Source organism: Lissotriton helveticus, chromosome 1_2 (assembly GCF_964261635.1).
Source record: "Lissotriton helveticus chromosome 1_2, aLisHel1.1, whole genome shotgun sequence".
NCBI classification, from domain to species: domain Eukaryota; kingdom Metazoa; phylum Chordata; class Amphibia; order Caudata; family Salamandridae; genus Lissotriton; species Lissotriton helveticus.
Window position 1 is genome coordinate 327,665,075 of NC_136058.1, and position 20,363 is coordinate 327,685,437.

The following is a 20,363-nucleotide window of genomic DNA, read 5'->3' on the forward strand; positions in this document are numbered from 1 at the left end:
GGCGTATAAAACTTGGCAGCGAAGCAGTCAATCTATTTCTCATTTCACCTGTGTCTTCAGTCTTACATATATTCCACCTCTTCTCTGTGCATTCAAAGTATGTGTTTGTTTGAAGCACTTCATTTTTGTGCAACGTAGGAACTATTTAATTTCTCCTTAAAAGCTCTGCCTACGTGCAAGATGTACGAACTATCATTGCAGTTGCAAGAAGGCTGGTCTGAAGAATCAGGCCATTTGCAAACGCAAAATGGCTTTTTCTGATGTATTAAATGGAAGGTATTCGAAAGGGGTGTTTGGGTGTACCTTCCAAATACCGAATTGTAGTGGTACTTAAAAATGTTTTTCCACCATAATTTGGCCCAAAACAATCATACTTCATCACCATCTCAGTGATTGTGGTAACCAATCCTCAAATGATAAGGTGTCCCGTAAAAACCTCTTCCCCTTTAAGAATGTTTCAAAACAATCATTGTATGTAGAGGCATTGGTCCTATGTACCACTGCCTATTCAAATAAAATAACAATGAAACAAATATCTGTTTTTTAAATGATCCAGTTTTCCTTTAATAAATAATATTAAGGACTACTTCTCCTGTTCCACAGTTTCAAGGTTGTACTTTCCGGAACAACTTAGTATGATCCTCTCACTCTTTCATGATGTACTGATATTTTGTCATTCTGATTTTACTGAAAAGCTGGGGATATAGCTCAGTGGTAGAGCATTTGACTGCAGATCAAGAGGTCTCTGGTTCAAATCCGGGTGTCCCCTCACCCTATTTTGCTTCTGTTGTTTGTAATTGGGACTTTTCATCAATTCCATTTGGATCATCTTTGACAGAGTCAGTGTTCCCTTGGATATTGCACTTTAATAGCATTTCAGTGTTTCCTGCTCAAAGCCTGTGAGTAAATGCAGTTTTTAACACTCGGCTTGGTATTCCCTTTGGGAAATTTCTGAAACATCATTGATCAATTTTGGAATTCGGCTCTTCCTTTCACAGCACTAAACAAAGGGAATGGTCTATGAAACCAATTGACAACTTTGGTATACTGTTTGGTGCTTTCTTGTATTGCACTGAAGAAATGGCGTATAAAACTTGGCAGCGAAGCAGTCAATCTATTTCTCATTTCACCTGAGTCTTCAGTCTTACATATATACCACCTCTTCTCTGTGCATGCAAAGTATGTGTTTGTTTGAAGCACTTCATTTTTGTGCAACGTAGGAACTATTTAATTTCTCCTTAAAAGCCCTGCCTACGTGCAAGATGTACGAACTATCATTGCAGTTGCAAGAAGGCTGGTCTGAAGAATCATGCCATTTGCAAACGCAAAATGGCTTTTTCTGATGTATTAAATGGAAGGTATTCGAAAGGGGTGTTTGGGTGTACCTTCCAAATACCGAATTGTAGTGGTACGTCGAAATGTTTTTCCACCATAATTTTGCCCAAAACAAGCATACTTCATCACCATCTCAGTGATTGTGGTAACCAATCCTCAAATGATAAGGTGTCCCGTAAAAACCTCTTCCCCTTTAAGAATGTTTCAAAACAATCATTGTATGTAGAGGCATTGGTCCTATGTACCACTGCCTATTCAAATAAAATAACAATGAAACAAATATCTGTTTTTTAAATGATCCAGTTTTCCTTTAATAAATAATATTAAGGACTACTTCTCCTGTTCCACAGTTTCAAGGTTATACTTTCCGGAACAACTTAGTATGATCCTCTCACTCTTTCATGATGTACTGATATTTTGTCATTCTGATTGTTGCGCAAAGCTGGGGATATAGCTCAGTGGTAGAGCATTTGACTGCAGATCAAGAGGTCCCTGGTTCAAATCTTGGTGTCCCCTCACCCTATTTTGATTCTGTTGTTTGTAATTGGGACTTTCCATCAATTCCATTTGGATCATCTTTGACAGAGTCAGTGTTCCCTTGGATATTGCGCTTTAATGGCATTGCAGTGTTTGCTTCTCAAAACCTGTGAGTAAGTGCAGTTTTTAACACTCGGCTTGGTATTCCCTTTGGGAAATTTCTGAAACATCATTGATCAATTTTGGAATTCGGCTCTTCCTTTCACAGCACTAAACAAAGGGAATGAACTATGAAACCAATTGACAACTTTGTTATACTGTTTGGTGCTTTCTTGTATTGCACTGAAGAAATGGCGTATAAAACTTGGCAGCGAAGCAGTCAATCTATTTCTCATTTCACCTGTGTCTTCAGTCTTCCATATATTCCACCTCTTCTCTGTGCATGCAAAGTATGTGTTTGTTTGAAGCACTTCATTTTTGTGCAACGTAGGAACTATTTAATTTCTCCTTAAAAGCTCTGCATACGTGCAAGATGTACGAACTATCATTGTAGTATCAAGAAGGCTGGTCTGAAGAGTCAGGCCATTTGCAAACGCAAAATGGCTTTTTCTGATGTATTAAATGGAAGGTATTCGAAAGGGGTGTTTGGGTGTACCTTCCAAATACCGAATTGTAGTGGTACGTAGAAATGTTTTTCCACCATAATTTGGCCCAAAACAATCATACTTCATCACCATCTCAGTGATTGTGGTAACCAATCCTCAAATGATAAGGTGTCCCGTAAAAACCTCTTCCCCTTTAAGAATGTTTCAAAACAATCATTGTATGTAGAGGCATTGGTCCTATGTACCACTGCCTATTCAAATAAAATAACAATGAACCAAATATCTGTTTTTTAAATGATCCAGTTTTCCTTAAATAAATAATATTAAGGACTACTTCTCCTGTTCCACAGTTTCAAGGTTGTACTTTCTGGCACAACTTAGTATGATCCTCACACTCTTTCTTGATGTACTGATATTTTGTCATTCTGATTTTACTGAAAAGCTGGGGATATAGCTCAGTGGTAGAGCATTTGACTGCAGATCAAGAGGTCCCTGGTTCAAATCCGGGTGTTCTCTCACCCTATTTTGATTCTGTTGTTTGTAATTGGGACTTTTCATCAATTCTATTTGGATCATCTTTGACAGAGTCAGTGTTCCCTTGGATGTTGCACTTTAATAGCATTTCAGTGTTTCCTGCTCAAAACCTGTGAGTGAATGCAGTTTTTAACAGTCGGCTTGTTATTCCCTTTGGGAAATTTCTGAAACATCATTGATCAATTTTGGAATTGGGCTCTTCCTTTCACAGCACTAAACAAAGGGAATGGACTATGAAACCAATTGACAACTTTGTTATACTGTTTGGTGCTTTCTTGTATTGCACTGAAGAAATGGCGTATAAAACTTGGCAGCGAAGCAGTCAATCTATTTCTCATTTCACCTGTGTCTTCAGTCTTACATATATTCCACCTCTTCTCTGTGCATTCAAAGTATGTGTTTGTTTGAAGCACTTCATTTTTGTGCAACGTAGGAACTATTTAATTTCTCCTTAAAAGCTCTGCCTACGTGCAAGATGTACGAACTATCATTGCAGTTGCAAGAAGGCTGGTCTGAAGAATCAGGCCATTTGGAAACGCAAAATGGCTTTTTCTGATGTATTAAATGGAAGGTATTCGAAAGGGGTGTTTGGGTGTACCTTCCAAATACCGAATTGTAGTGGTACGTAAAAATGTTTTTCCACCATAATTTGGCCCAAAACAATCATACTTCATCACCATCTCAGTGATTGTGGTAACCAATCCTCAAATGATAAGGTGTCCCGTAAAAACCTCTTCCCCTTTAAGAATGTTTCAAAACAATCATTGTATGTAGAGGCATTGGTCCTATGTACCACTGCCTATTCAAATAAAATAACAATTAAACAAATATCTGTTTTTTAAATGATCCAGTTTTCCTTTAATAAATAATATTAAGGACTACTTCTCCTGTTCCACAGTTTCAAGGTTGTACTTTCCGGAACAACTTAGTATGATCCTCTCACTCTTTCATGATGTACTGATATTTTGTCATTCTGATTTTACTGTAAAGCTGGGGATATAGCTCAGTGGTAGAGCATTTGACTGCAGGTCAAGAGGTCCCTGGTTCAAATCCTGGTGTCCCCTCACCCTATTTTGATTCTGTTGTTTGTAATTGGGACTTTTCATCAATTCCATTCGGATCATCTTTGACAGAGTCATTGTTCCCATGGATATTGCACTTTAATAGCATTTCAGTGATTCCTGCTCAAAACCTGTGAGTAAATGCAGTTTTTAACACTCGGCTTGGTATTCCCTTTGGGAAATTTCTGGAACATCATTGATCAATTTTGGAATTCGGCTCTTCCTTTCACAGCACTAAACAAAGGGAATGGACTATGAAACCAATTGACAACTTTGTTATACTGTTTGGTGCTTTCTTGTATTGCACTGAAGAAATGGTGTATAAAACTTGGCAGCAAAGCAGTCAATCTATTTCTCATTTCACCTGTGTCTTCAGTCTTACATATATTCCACCTCTTCTCTGTGCATGCAAAGTATGTGTTTGTTTGAAGCACTTCATTTTTGTGCAACGTAGGAACTATTTAATTTCTCCTTAAAAGCTCTGCCTTCGTGCAAGATGTACGAACTATCATTGCAGTTGCAAGAAGGCTGGTCTGAAGAATCAGGCCATTTGCAAACGCAAAATGGCTTTTTCTGATGTATTAAATGGATGGTATTCGAAAGGGGTGTTTGGGTGTACCTTCCAAATACCGAATTGTAGTGGTACGTAGAAATGTTTTTCCACCTTAATTTGGCCCAAAACAATCATACTTCATCACCATCTCAGTGATTGTGGTAACCAATCCTAAAATGATAAGGTGTCCCGTAAAAACCTCTTCCCATTTAAGAATGTTTCAAAACAATCATTGTATGTAGAGGCATTGGTCCTATGTACTGATGGAGCAGATTTCATCTGCAGTCATGCATTGTTTTATTTTTTGTACTTCAGACAGGCTGCATTTAAATTGCCACGCACATTTTGGTGCAGGTTAAAAACATGGCACATGAAAGTGAGGCCTATTCACTTCAGTCTGAAAATGCTTTTGCTAAATTAACATGTGTTTTTTTGCAATGTAGAGAAAAAGTGGCCTTTTTACCTTTGAAGATTCATTGAATGTGTTTCTCTCTTCCCAGCTCATCCATGTAATCTAGATGTATTATTCCTGTCTTAATAGACTTTGACTTGTTGCATATTTTGATAAACATTTTCAGTTAATAACACCTCTTTTTATAATGTGTGTGAATTAATAATGCACCAAACACGACACAAGGGACTAAATGCTTGTTTGCATGAAAAGCTATCTAAAACATTAAAGCATGTTGTTGTGTGTGCTGTATTAACAGTGTGCGCTATATTAACTGTGTGTGCTTTTAAATGTTACACTAAAAGCATGAAAATGCTATTTTCACATTTATTTTGCATGTTGTCATCAATAATAGAAAAGCTGCTTTTCACTAATAGCTTGGCTAGGTAAACATTTATAAGGGGTATTAGTATGAGGGAGGGAAACATAATGGGCTGATTTACATAAAATTAATATTATCTTTGTGTTTGTTTTATTTTTGGGGCCTACAATTAAATGGCTGCCTGTGAATCCAGCAAGGCTATGGCTTGCATTAAAGAGAAGAGAGCATGCGCAGACTGTACCAGCTTTCCTAAAGGAGTCAAGGACACTTTGAACTTTATACATTCTTGTGATTCTGCCAATGTACCAGTGTTAGTTAAAAGTGTCCATCTGACTACGCTGAGAAGGAAGGAAGGATGAATTAGATTGAAACATTTTTCCTAGTAAATGTTGCAAATGTTTATAAATGTAGTTATTCATGTATGCTTCTTTTGTAAAGACTAGTGAAGTCAGGTTTTTTAGAATGAGTCAGGGAAGTGTGACCTCATGCATCATGACTGACCAATCACGTAAAGGTTTTACTGAAAAATGTTACATCTTTGTGTACTCTGCCAATAATTATGGTATAAATACTGTCCTCTCTGGATAGGGGCTGGCACTTCTTCTTTTTCTCAGCTCAGCTGGCTTCTATGGGTTAGGTACGAGAAACGTCCCAGGAGATTGCTGAAGGGCGGGCTTGCGTCCGAGGAGTGTCAGGGGGAGGTTTCTTGCTTCCACGTCATATCTTGGCACTTCATGCCACATTCCTTTGAGGCCTGTGAAGGGCGGGCTGCTTTCCTCTTTAGACACAGACAGACAGAGGGCCCGATTCACAGAACTAACTTAAGACAAAATCCTAAACTTACTACCATTTTGCTATTCACAGAAGGCACTTACTCATTTTGGTATTCACAGAAGGCACTTACTCATTTCGGTATTCACAGAAGGTAGGAGTCCTAACTTTAGGACTCCTAAATGTGTTCTGTGAATACCGAAAGTCTTAAAATTTTGATTTTTCTCAGTTCAGTAGTAGTAAAGTTGAGAAAAGTTCTAATTTAAAGACTTTCGGTATTCACAGAAGGCATTTGGGAGTCCTAAAGTTAGGAGTCCTAACTTTACTACTACTAAATTGAGAAAAATCCAAATTTTAAGACTTTTGGTATAAACAAAAGGCATTTAGGAGTCCTAAAGTTAGGAGTCCTAACTTTACTACTACTAAATTGAGAAAAATCCTTATTTTAAGACTTTCGGTATTCACAGAAGGCATTTAGGAGTCCTAAAGTTAGGACTACTAACTTCTGTGAATACCGAAATGAGTAAGTGCCTTCTGTGAATACCAAAATGAGTAAGTGCCTTCTATGAATACCAAAATGATAGTAAATTTAGGATTTTGTCTTAAGTTAGTTCTGTGAATCAGGCCCAGAGAGTGCAGTGGATCAGGATAGGATTAGATGCTAAACTTTAAGTTTATGTTTTGACTAAATAATTAGGTCTGAAAAGATTTATTTGACTTATGCATTTATTTTTCTTAATGGGAGATTTTTTGCAAACTATTTAATTATTGATTAGCCTTGCAAGACTATTTTTCTTAGAAACTCTTTAAGACTTTTGCGCCACATTTTCATAACTACATGTAATGCTTATATGCAGACTGTAATGTGTTCTGTATTATTGATATTTTTCCTGTTTTCCAAATTCTGTAACCTGATTGATATTTTACTAATGAATAAAGGGTCAGAGAAAAACTTAACTTTTGATTAGAAAATAAAACCCTTTAAAATACTCAACAACTCTCTTTATTGGCTTGAATAATGATTGCAGTTTTTACTGTTCATGATTTTTAAAGTCTCCTGAAGGTAATACATGGTGTGAAGGGCCCAACACCTTTTGAGCGGTAAATTAGAGGTAGCATGAGGGTTTTGCATTGAGAAACTACCAGAAGAAATTACCGCTCTCCATCAGTTTTTGGTAAGCAGAGGATGGTCATTATTGATTAGTTTGGTGATTAGTAATTATTGATTTCACCATCAACTACTCAACTAATGGATCATTGACCTTAAGAGGGAAATAAAATAATTGCCCAAGTTAGATAAATGTCCAAGTCCTGATTCCTGACTCCAATGCTCAGAACCTGAAGACTGGCAAAGCAGTACTGGCAGGTGATGCAAGAAGTGGTGTGAGTATCAATAGGGTTGTGAAATGTTGTTAATATGCTAGCATGTATTTTTGAAGTGTTGAAAATAGTAAGGATTTTTTACTGTTGGTGACATTTTGCTCATTTTGAATTGATGGTGTTATTGATTATATTGGTAATTTCATAGGACATACTTTTTTGGTTATTGATTACATGTTTTAACTCTTCATGTTAAGTTAGTGTCTTGTTCTATGTTGTCTGGAACACGCAGGTATGCACACCTGTGGAGTCCCGGGAAGGAATAGCGGGTGGTAAATGGAAGCCACACTGCACTGAGGTTACTCGTCTGTTGGAATAACACTGAGAAGCTAAGGAGGGCTGGCAGTGTTAAATTAGGGACTATTTTCTGTGTCAATGATTGATAGCAAAGAGTTCGCTGGTGAAACTTTGGTCTGATATCACCTAGAAAGGGTCACACTAAAGGAGTAGCAGGTTCTTCTGAGCTTGATAGACAGCAAAAGTGTTCGCTGGTGAAACTTTGGACTAAGATATATCCTGAAGGATAAGTCCAAAGGAGTAGCAGGTTCTTCTGAGCTTGAGTGAAAGGTAAGCGGAAGGGATTTACCTGTAGTGTTTGAAGAGTAAACGGAAAGTCTTACTTTGTGAAGGGTAAGCGGAATGTGTTACTCGCAGTGAATATAATCTATCCTTTATTTAGCACAACAGACAGAGTAGCGAATGTATTTATGTTGTTACTAACAGAGTTATTGATTAAGAGAAATATTGCAGTAAGATTTGTGGAGGGTCAGTGGTAGGAGTAAAACTGACTAAAATTGAGACTGACAGCTTTGGAGAAAAGAAATTGCATTGAACTATTGCAAAAATGAAACTGTTTGAAGGTTTAAAGAAGCTGTTAGGAGGTAAAGTGAAAAATTCATTTTTTATTGGTGATGCTCCTGAAGGAACACCTGTGCATTTTATGTCTACCAGTTTGGGACAAAACACATGTATGTGGGTTCAACAATGGTGCAAGATTACTGAAAAAGAGGGTGCTTTGAGGTTTCCAAATAATGGTACTTTTTAATTGCAAGTAATTGACAAATTAAGGGAAGTCTTATGTGAAATAAAGACACCATCTAAAGCTGCACAATTTGAGGCCTTAAGCCTGTGGGAAAAGACAGCAAGAGAGAAAGCAAGTGAGGATAAAAAGGTAAAGCACCATATACAGGAGAAGGGAATTAATGCTGACAAAGAGCTTCAAATAAATAATGATTCAGGGGATGAAATAATGGATGCATTGATAACTGAGTGTCCACCACTTTATGTGGTTCCCATGAAAAAGACTGAAAATAGTGCACCAGTAAATACTATAGGGGCTACTGCTTCTGTTGAACAGAGGGAAATACAGACTGAGAGAACTGTGCAGACATTGTATATTGACCCATTACCTGTTGATTCAGTACTGACAATGATACCTCCAGGTGTTACTGCTTTAAATATGACTGATTCAGTCCAAGAATTGCAAACTGCAGATGTACAGATAGTGCCTAGAAAAATTATGACTGTCCCAATTAATATGGTCCCTACTGAAAAGGTTGAAAGAGCTGCAGAAAAGGTGATTATGGAAAGGTTTATTTCAGAAACTAAGAATTCACAGATTAGTGAACAGAAATTACCCCAAGCACTAAAAGGTAAGGGAAAAATGGTATTTACAACTTCTGCAGCCCAGGATAAAATAAATATATTTGAAAATGGGATTTTTCAAACCTGCTATGAGGAAGCAGCAGTGATTAAAAATATAGAGAACATGGGAGAACATAACAACACAGGCCCTGAAAAAGAGAAACAGCTTAGTGTTTTAAATTCAACATTTGAACATGAAGAAATTAACTGTCCCTGCTGTTTAAATAATGAAAATGTGAACCAGTGTCAGGAAAAAGAATTAATTTCCCTGAGTATGGAAACAGCTGCATGTGCATTAACTACACATAATGGACTGACAGATTTGGCTCATAAATATGAAACTGATGTTTCAGGAAGTTTTCCATTTCAGAAAAGTGTCAGGGTACACATGGATGATGAAGCAAATGAGAAAATGTGTTCTTCAGGAATGCATTTGCACATTGCAGAAATAAAATATGGTTTTAAATGCAATGAGCTTGAAAAATTAGGAGACAAGTGGGCAAGAAAACATGAGAAGAAAAAGAAACCACCAGAAATAGCAAGGAAAATGGATAAGGAAAAGAAGCCTCCAGATTTAGTTGAGAAGAATAATAAGCAGAATGAGGGAGAAGCTTTTGATTACTCATTGAGAGAAAAGGTGGGAGAAATGCATGTTCCTATGCTACAGAATAAAAGTGAACTTGCAGCATTTCTGAACACATTCCCACAACTGAGAGACAGAATTGTGCTGTGGTACCCACAAGTGGATGGATTTGATGACTTTTTAAAAGAGTTGTGCATTAATTTGGAAATGTTCTTTTATATTGCCATGCTGACTAAATTGTGCTTTGAATCTAAAGTTGTTGTTCAAGGGCCAAGTGAAGAGACAATGAAAAGGGTTTGCATGAATGCACCATCGTTTTCTGTTGTTATGGAGAAAAACATAGCAGTGATTATTTTCCTGAAGGGCCAAGTGCCAGTAAAGGATGTTGATTGGGTACAGATTAAAAGAGCACAGGATGGAAGTAAAGGTATTTTGGTTAGTGCAAATTCAGGTATGGATGTTGTACTGCTGGAAAATGTGTCCTTTTGCCATCTTTATAACAGATTTGAGCATTGGAAGAAGAAATATAAATTTAAACATGATGCACAAAAACATGGAGAATTGCAGATGCAAAATATGCCAGTTAAGCAAATGCAAATGTCAGTTCAGAAACAGGTACCTATGGCAGGAATTTTTCAAGCACAGATGGTCCCACAAAATATGGAAAATGCTAACATTAATTTAAATAGGTTGTCCAGAGCAAATGGGAATTATTTCCTGAGAAAAAATCAGAATCCAGTTCAACAGGTTGCTCTTTTTGCAAATGAGAATTTTAACACTCACAGTTCTGAATTTACCAATTCCATTGTGAAGGCAGTGGAAAGTCCAGATTTAGTTGCAGGAGTTTTAAAGAAAGAAATTACAAACCCAGTATTAGAAAATTGTGCACCAAAATTAGGCCCATTTGAGGAAAACTGCAAAACTGTTGTCTGTGACTCAGGCCTAGCAGAAAAACAATTATTTTGCAAAGTAAGCAGCTCAGATTACTGTACATCAGATAATGTTATTTTTCAGATTCCTGATGAGGATGTACATTTTAAAATGGCCCATCAAGAGACAGTTGTAGCATTGTTTTCAGAAAAGACTGTTGAAAAATTACCTTCTGCTTTGGAAAAAATAATAAACACAGAAATAAGAGAGTTCACAGAGAAGGATGCCAGGCTAATAAAATGTGCTGAACATGTCTTATTAAAATTTGAACCAGATGACATGTATTCAGGAACACAATCAGTTGCAGGAATTTTACCAATAAAAGGATTTTTGATGGAATTGATTAGAAGTTTGTGTAACTTTCTGATCATAGGTTCACAGAAAATAAATGAAAAGAACAGAATAGTGCAGGAGATTAAAAGCATATTTTTTCCATGTTGTCCTGTGGTACCGAATCCAGCCAATATATTTTTTCACATTCCATGTGGTAAAGAATGGCTTATTTTTATTGATTTTTGCCAAGTTCATGTCACAGTGCCATTGCATGAGTATAGTCAGGAGTACTGTCAAAAAGAAGCTGAATGTCTGGGACACAAAATTGGAAAGGGAGGTAGAAAGGTGTCACCAGAGAAGGTGGAAATAATTTCCAAAATAAATCCACCTCAATTTCAGAAAGAAGTCAGGACATTTTTTGGGAATGGTTAGCTGCTGTAGAGAGTGGTTACTAACCCTTTCCCTAGTGGCTAAGCCTTTACTGAGGCTGACACACTCAGGTGTGTCTGATCCGCTTCCATTGGACAACAACTGCACAAAAGCATTCCTAGAGTTGAAAGAGAAAAAATGGCGCACCCCAGCACTAGGAATGGAAGTTTATTTGAAAGAAAATACACTAATTTGCAGTGAGAGGGAGGGCTGCGCTCTCTCATTGCTTATTCAAAAAGATGAATGTTTTCAAAGGTCTGTGATGTATTGCCCAATGGCCTTTGACCCTAACTTCACAGAAATGTCAGCAAATGAATTGGATTATGATGAAAATGAATATGAGTGTCTAAATATCATGAAAATATGCATAAAGCCAAATTCAGACTTGAAGGATGAACATCTGAGTCAGCCCAACAGTGTCCTTTTTGTAGATGGCCCAAGTTTGAAAGGTGACACATTAAAAGCAGCACATGCTGTGCTCCTTATACATGATGTTGTCAAAGCTTCATGGATTTTAGTAATTACCCCAGCCCAAAATTCAAAATTGATTGCCCTTACCATAACATGCAGTATATCTGCTCAATTGAGAGTCACAGTTGTCATGGGAGAGAGAAATGCTAATTCAGTTGCACAAAATTGTGTTCTGTTGGCATGTACATTCTATGGAATCTTCACAGTTGAATTAAAAGAGGCTCAAGAAAATGTTTTTGAAGCAGAACAGGGTTGTATCAGAACTATTTTTGAGAAAAGTGACAACTGCAAAGTGGCAAATGTGTTATTGCAAAGACTGATGCCCAGGTATAGATTGCCAGTTTCTCTGAAATCAGATCATAATGTGGTCTCAAAGATAATGAGTGCAGAACAACAGATTGGACAAGGAATGGATTGTAGCTATCTGCCTGAAGTGTCAAGCATAATAAAGCAACACAATGGCAGCACTGAGTTACCTTTTGCAAAAGACTGTGTTTCAGCATCACCAAAGTGGCTTGAAAATACGTATGCAAATGCACTTGTGGAAAACACTGAGGAGAACACTAGCCATTGCTGTGTAGGTCTGGTTGATGTTCAGTGTGCAGTTTCTCACCAGATTGCAGCTGCTACACAAGATCTGCATAATGGATGGTGCAACGGTTTTGATCTGAAAGATGCTGTGGTGAAACATCTGAATCTGATCAAAGTGAAAATAAGAGTGAAAGGCCTTGGTTGAAAAAGTGCAAAGGATTGATGGTGCTCTGTCAGAGTTTCTCTGCACCTAAGTAGTCCAATTTGCATGGAAAGTATGAGCCAATCTGATGGCAAGCTGATGACAATGAGCAAAGAAATGCTGAAACTGTCATGTTGAATTCCTTTTTAGGTTTTGACTTTTGGCGAGGGGCGAAGCCCCTCCCAGTCGAAATCTTTTGTTTTTAGTAGTGAGGTTAGGACAGCCTCTGTTTCCAATTGGCTAGCTCCATAAATGGAGGCTAGCCATTGGGAAGCAGAGGCTGTCAATCGCGCTTTCTCACGAAAACGCGATTCGGGGGCGTTTCTGGTGCTTTTTTTAAGCCCCGCCCCTTTGTCCCGGGCCGCGCTGCGATTGGCTGCCGGCCCGGGACATCCCCGTGACGTCATTCCCGGGCCGCGGTGTGATTGGCTGCCGCCCGGGACACCCCGTGACGTCAGCCAATCACAGCGCGGCCCGGGACCTGGCTTGTTATTAATGAGCTTTGAAATGACTAGTTGTCCTTTATTTTTAAATCCGCCAACAACACATTGAAAGAGAAAGATTGTTGCCCTTTCCTCGCTTACTAATTGACAAGGAGCATGAAGGTGCCCAAGTTTTGCCTGAAAAAACACACACTTTGTAACTTTTAGTTAAGGTGCGGTGGAACTGGTGGTGCCCATTACGTTTGTGTAGTGAAGTTGGTGACGGGGGCGAGAGAGCAAGGGTCTTAAAGCCAGAAGCAAACCTGCTACTGTACTAGTAAGGCGAGCGCAGGAAGATCTGTGTGAGCGCCCTGCGTGCGCTGCTGACGGGGAGGTTCCCCGGCCCCCGCACTGACACACGGGCTGCGCGAGGAGCCGGTGTGCGCCGCTCTCGCATCCTCTCCTCCCAGCGCTTATCAGGAAGCGAGTGGTCCTCCGGAGCCTGTCTATTAAGTGACGTCACTGAATCATGTCGACTCGCAATGTGCGCCATTTTGAAAAAAAATCACGAACAGCCTGAGCGGCTCTGATTGCCCGGGAGTCCCTGCGAGCGAGCGGCCGCGCCCGGGGATCCGGCGGGAGAGGGGGTGCTGCAAGGGCCCAGGAGCCGCCGCGAAGCCTGCCGCAGCACGCCCAGCGCCATGGCAGGTGAGCAGCCGGGAAACACATGGTCGGTGAGCCGGCTGGAGGTCCCCCTCTGCCGACCTGGGTAGGGAGGGTGCAGGGAAGCCGGCTAGGGCATGTGCACATTCGGCGCTCACCCTAACCTCTCCTCTGCCCCCGCACAGGCATCGGCGGAGCCAACGACTTCCAGTGGTGCTTCTCGCAGGTGAAAGGGGCGATCGATGAGGACGTGGCAGAAGGTAAGACTGTGGGGGTGACGGGTCCCCTCCTGCATGGGGCGTGCAGGCCCCCGCCTATTTCTGCAATAACATGCCAGCGGGCCCAGCCTCAGAAGCGTGTGCCGGGTGTGTGACGTCTAATGCTCTGCGTCTGCTGCTCTGCACAGGGCATGACTAAGCTGCAGTCAGAGCAGTCGTGTTGAGTGGGGTTGTGGGGAGTCGTCCGTGGACTGGAGAGCGGCTGCTGCTTTGTTGCTACATGCGGGATGTGGCACGTTGTTGAATGGCTGCGGGGTGTTACTGGCTTCTTTAGGCAGCTGTATATGTTTTGATGGGTTATGGGGAATAACAACCATATTCTGGGATGGTGCTACACCAGTGGTGGCAACAGAGTCTGTGCCCATGACCTGCTGTAGTGTTGCGTTACAGCCGGTTATTATCACCATAATGGCAGTCGCAATTCTGCCTGAAGAAGGAAACCCTTTATTGATCTTTAGCTGTTCTTCCGGGTCAAATGTACCCATGCTCCGTAACTTTCTGTATGGGCAATGAGGCTGTTTACAGAGCGATTCAAGAGAGATTGGGCTTGTCCACAAGAATGATGGTCTCTTTCACACACACACTCGCTCTCCTCTTTCATTTGAACTTTATAACAGTCTCCGGAATTCGTTTTTCTCGTGCCAAGTTTTACTTATTATTTTGATGTGGCTGTTCATAATTGTCTTCTGTTTCCACGACAACTGCACAACATGCAAAGTCCTCTAATATCGATTAAAAACGTGTGTGGCTGAATGATTGTATCGAATATCTTTTATCCTGTCAGTGTTGTTTTAAGGGGTTCGTAGGTAGTCGGATGTTTGTCCATCCTGAAGTTTTGTTGAGCCACTGTACTTGAATATTGTGATGGCTAAAACTGTTAAACTATGCGCAACACTGCTTATCTGCATATTTGGCATACTTTTCTTTCATGTGCTTTAGTTACTCACTATTGTAGCCCTACTCGGAGCAAAACCTGATTATATAGGCCCATACTGTGAAGCAGTGCTAAACTACTGTATCACGTAAATTATTGCTCTTTTTTGGTAAAGGAATAAGAATTGACATTTGCTCTCTAGTAATGTTTGTGGGGGCCTTGGAATTTAATAACATATCTACTTGGGACAGGTTGTTAAATAAATCTTCTCGTCCTGTATATAAAAAAATACACTTGTCTCCTTGGTGCCATGTAATGCGGCGACAAATTATGGCAACAATCTCATTTTGTAAGATTTTTGACAGTAGCCTCTCTGATTATGCCAGGACTCATACTATAGTAGGGATTGACTTGTAGCAATTGCCTTATTTTGCCACCTTTCGGAAGATATACATACTGGGGTTGGAGGTAGCATTATGCAATGGTTCCTTCCAGGGTTGTAACGCCCTTTTGAGTCTGCGCAAAGCTACTAACTTGCATGTTTTAGGGTTTTTCACCAGCTCCTCTTTAATCTTTTCCCATACGAAGAAATGTTGGAAATTTACCCCTGACAAAGGCAAAAGTATAACTTCTTCTAAGGTTAGGACAAGCATTTACAATGCAACGGTTTCGCCTTTGGAAAAGTTTGAGCTATTGGCATTGTAAATGACAAAATTTGTATTTATGTGTTGGTTTTGAAAACCGATAAATAAATGGCATTGTCATTTACATTGCAAATAGCTCTAACTTTTCCAAAGGCGAAACCGTTGCATTGTAAATGCTTGTTTATTATTTTAGTTACTTATTTTAAAGAAGACTAACTGTTCCAAAAAGCTACTTACAGAACTCTGCACTAAACAATTGAACTTGGCTATATATGATCTGATTACAGACCAAACTTGTGTTTGCCTTAGAAATAGAAGTAACATTCTTATATGCTCAGCTTTTGCAATTTAAAAAAAATAAAAATAAAATAAATAATAATAATAATTGTCACTAGTGAAATGAAATACGTGTGATGAATTATAAATCATTTTATTATGATTTGAATCATCAGAAGGGTGGATTTGATGGAGCAGATTTCATCTGCAGCCATGCATTGTTTTATTTTTTGTACTTCAGACAGGCTGCATTTAAATTGCCACGCACATTTTGGTGCAGGTTAAAAACATGGCACATGAAAGTGAGGCCTATTCACTTCAGTCTGAAAATGCTTTTGCTAAATTAACATGTGTTTTTTTGCAATGTAGAGAAAAAGTGGCCTTTTTACCTTTGAAGATTCATTGAATGTGTTTCTCTCTTCCCAGCTCATCCATGTAATCTAGATGTATTATTCCTGTCTTAATAGACTTTGACTTGTTGCATATTTTGATAAACATTTTCAGTTAATAACACCTCTTTTTATAATGTGTGTGAATTAATAATGCACCAAACACGACACAAGGGACTAAATGCTTGTTTGCATGAAAAGCTATCTAAAACATTAAAGCATGTTGTTGTGTGTGCTGTATTAACAGTGTGCGCTATATTAACTGTGTGTGCTTTTAAATGTTACACTAAAAGCATGAAAATGCTATTTTCACATTTATTTTGCATGTTGTCATAAATAATAGAAAAGCTGCTTTTCACTAATAGCTTGGCTAGGTAAACATTTATAAGGGGTATTAGTATGAGGGAGGGAAACATAATGGGCTGATTTACATAAAATTAATATTATCTTTGTGTTTGTTTTATTTTTGGGGCCTACAATTAAATGGCTGCCTGTGAATCCAGCAAGGCTATGGCTTGCATTAAAGAGAAGAGAGCATGCGCAGACTGTACCAGCTTTCCTAAAGGAGTCAAGGACACTTTGAACTTTATACATTCTTGTGATTCTGCCAATGTACCAGTGTTAGTTAAAAGTGTCCATCTGACTACGCTGAGAAGGAAGGAAGGATGAATTAGATTGAAACATTTTTCCTAGTAAATGTTGCAAATGTTTATAAATGTAGTTATTCATGTATGCTTCTTTTGTTAAGACTAGTGAAGTCAGGTTTTTTAGAATGAGTCAGGGAAGTGTGACCTCATGCATCATGACTGACCAATCACGTAAAGGTTTTACTGAAAAATGTTACATCTTTGTGTACTCTGCCAATAATTATGGTATAAATACTGTCCTCTCTGGATGGGGGCTGGCACTTCTTCTTTTTCTCAGCTCAGCTGGCTTCTATGGGTTAGGTACGAGAAACGTCCCAGGAGATTGCTGAAGGGCGGGCTTGCGTCCGAGGAGTGTCAGGGGGAGGTTTCTTGCTTCCACGTCATATCTTGGCACTTCATGCCACATTCCTTTGAGGCCTGTGAAGGGCGGGCTGCTTTCCTCTTTAGACACAGACAGACAGAGAGTGCAGTGGATCAGGATAGGATTAGATGCTAAACTTTAAGTTTATGTTTTGACTAAATAATTAGGTCTGAAAAGATTTATTTGACTTATGCATTTATTTCTCTTAATGGGAGATTTTTTGCAAACTATTTAATTATTGATTAGCCTTGCAAGACTATTTTTCTTAGAAACTCTTTAAGACTTTTGCGCCACATTTTCATAACTACATGTAATGCTTATATGCAGACTGTAATGTGTTCTGTATTATTGATATTTTTCCTGTTTTCCAAATTCTGTAACCTGATTGATATTTTACTAATGAATAAAGGGTCAGAGAAAAACAACTTTTGATTAGAAAATAAAACCCTTTAAAATACTCAACAACTCTCTTTATTGGCTTGAATAATGATTGCAGTTTTTACTGTTCATGATTTTAAAGTCTCCTGAAGGTAATACATGGTGTGAAGGGCCCAACACCTTTTGAGCGGTAAATTAGAGGTAGCATGAGGGTTTTGCATTGAGAAACTACCAGAAGAAATTACCGCTCTCCATCAGTACCACTGCCTATTCAAATAAAATAACAATGAAACAAATATCTGTTTTTTAAATGATCCAGTTTTCCTTAAATAAATAATATTAAGGACTACTTCTCCTGTTCCACAGTTTCAAGATTGTACTTTCCGGAACAACTTAGTATGATCCTCTCACTCTTTCATGATGTACTGATATTTTATCATTCTGATTGTACTGTAAAGCTGGGGATATAGCTCAGTGGTATAGCATTTGACTGCAGCTCAAGAAGTCCGTGGTTCAAATCCTGGTGTCCCCTCACCCTATTTTGATTCTGTTGTTTGTAATTGGGACTTTCCATCAATTCCATTTGGATCATCTTTGACAGAGTCAGTGTTCCCTTAGATATTGCACTTTAATGGCATTACAGTGTTTGCTTCTCAAAACCTGTGAGTAAATGCAGTTTTTAACACTCAGCTTGGTATTCCCCTTTGGGAAATTTCTGAAACATCATTGATCAATTTTGGAATTTGGCTCTTCGTTTCACAGCACTAAACAAAGGGAATGGACTATGAAACCAATTGACAACTTTGTTATACTGTTTGGTGCTTTCTTGTATTGCACTGAAGAAATGGCGTATACAACTTGGCAGCGAAGCAGTCAATCTATTTCTCATTTCACCTGTGTCTTCAGTCTTACATATATTCCACCTCTTCTCTGTGCATGCAAAGTATGTGTTTGTTTGAAGCACTTCATTTTTGTGCAACGTAGGAACTATTTAATTTCTCCTTAAAAGCTCTGCCTACGTGCAAGATGTACGAACTATCATTGCAGTTGCAAGAAGGCTGGTCTGAAGAATCAGGCCATTTGCAAACGCAAAATGGCTTTTTCTGATGTATTAAATGGAAGGTATTCGAAAGGGGTGTTTGGGTGTGCCTTCCAAATACCGAATTGTAGTGGTACGTAGAAATGATTTTCCACCATAATTTGGCCCAAAACAATCATACTTCATCACCATCTCAGTGATTGTGGTAACCAATCCTCAAATCATAAGGTGTCCCGTGAAAAAACTTCTTCCCCTTTAAGAATGTTTCAAAACAATCATTGTATGTAGAGGCATTGGTCCTATGTACCACTGCCTATTCAAATAAACTAACAATGAAACAAATGAATCTGTTTTTTAAATGATCCAGTTTTCCTTTAATAAATAATATTAAGGACTACTTCTCCTGTTCCACAGTTTCAAGGTTGTACTTTCTGGCACAACTTAGTATGATCCTCACACTCTTTCATGATCTACTGATATTTTGTCATTCTGATTTTACTGACAAGCTGGGGATATAGCTCAGTGGTAGAGCATTTGACTGCAGATCAAGAGGTCCCTCGTTCAAATCGGGCTGTCCTCTCACCCTATTTTGATTCTGTTGTTTGTAATTGGGACTTTTCATCAATTCTATTTGGATCATCTTTGACAGAGTCAGTGTTCCCTTGGATATTGCACTTTAATAGCATTTCAGTGTTTCCTGCTCAAACCCTGTGAGTAAATGCAGTTTTTAACACTTGGCTTGTTATTCCCTTTGGGAAAATTCGGAAACATCATTGATCAATTTTGGAATTCGGCTCTTCCTTTCACAGCACTAAACAAAGGGAATGGACTATGAAACCAATTGACAACTTTGGTATACTGTTTGGTGCTTTCTTGTATTGCACTGAAGAAATGGCGTATAAAACTTGGCAGCGAAGCAGTCAATCTATTTCTCATTTCACCTGAGTCTTCAGTCTTGCATATATACCACCTCTTCTCTGTGCATGCAAAGTATGTGTTTGTTTGAAGCACTTCATTTTTGTGCAACGTAGGAACTATTTAATTTCTCCTTAAAAGCCCTGCCTACGTGCAAGATGTACGAACTATCATTGCAGTTGCAAGAAGGCTGGTCTGAAGAATCATGCCATTTGCAAATGCAAAATGGCTTTTTCTGAAGTATTAAATGGAAGGTATTCGAAAGGGGTGTATGGGTGTACCTTCCAAATACCGAATTGTAGTGGTACGTCGAAATGTTTTTCCACCATAATTTGGCCCAAAACAATCATACTTCATCACCATCTCAGTGATTGTGGTAACCAATCCTCAAATGATAAGGTGTCCCGTAAAAACCTCTTCCCCTTTAAGAATGTTTCAAAACAATCATTGTATGTAGAGGCATTGGTCCTATGTACCACTGCCTATTCAAATAAAATAACAATGAAACAAATATCTGTTTTTTAAATGATCCAGTTTTCCTTTAATAAATAATATTAAGGACTACTTCTCCTGTTCCACAGTTTCAAGGTTGTACTTTCCGGAACAACTTAGTATGATCCTCTCACTCTTTCATGATGTACTGATATTTTGTCATTCTGATTGTTCCGTAAAGCTGGGGATATAGCTCAGTGGTAGAGCATTTGACTGCAGATCAAGAGGTCCCTGGTTCAAATCCTGGTGTCCCCTCACCCTATTTTGATTCTGTTGTTTGTAATTGGGACTTTCCATCAATTCCATTTGGATCATCTTTGACAGAGTCAGTGTTCCCTTGGATATTGCACTTTAATGGCATTGCAGTGTTTGCTTCTCATAACCTGTGAGTAAGTGCAGTTTTTAACACTCTCTTGGTATTCCCTTTGGGAAA

At 38.8% G+C, this 20,363-nt stretch overlaps 3 non-coding genes across 3 annotated transcripts; all 3 read left to right on the forward strand.

The window, feature by feature from the left end:
* The first annotated feature begins 697 nt into the window (after positions 1-697).
* TRNAC-GCA (transfer RNA cysteine (anticodon GCA)) lies at positions 698-769 on the forward strand. Its single transcript has one exon. It is a non-coding gene; the product is annotated as a tRNA-Cys (tRNA).
* A 2,092-nt stretch (positions 770-2,861) lies between these two features.
* Positions 2,862-2,933, forward strand: TRNAC-GCA (transfer RNA cysteine (anticodon GCA)). Its single transcript has one exon. It is a non-coding gene; the product is annotated as a tRNA-Cys (tRNA).
* A 17,180-nt stretch (positions 2,934-20,113) lies between these two features.
* Positions 20,114-20,185, forward strand: TRNAC-GCA (transfer RNA cysteine (anticodon GCA)). Its single transcript has one exon. It is a non-coding gene; the product is annotated as a tRNA-Cys (tRNA).
* Positions 20,186-20,363: the final 178 nt, after the last annotated feature.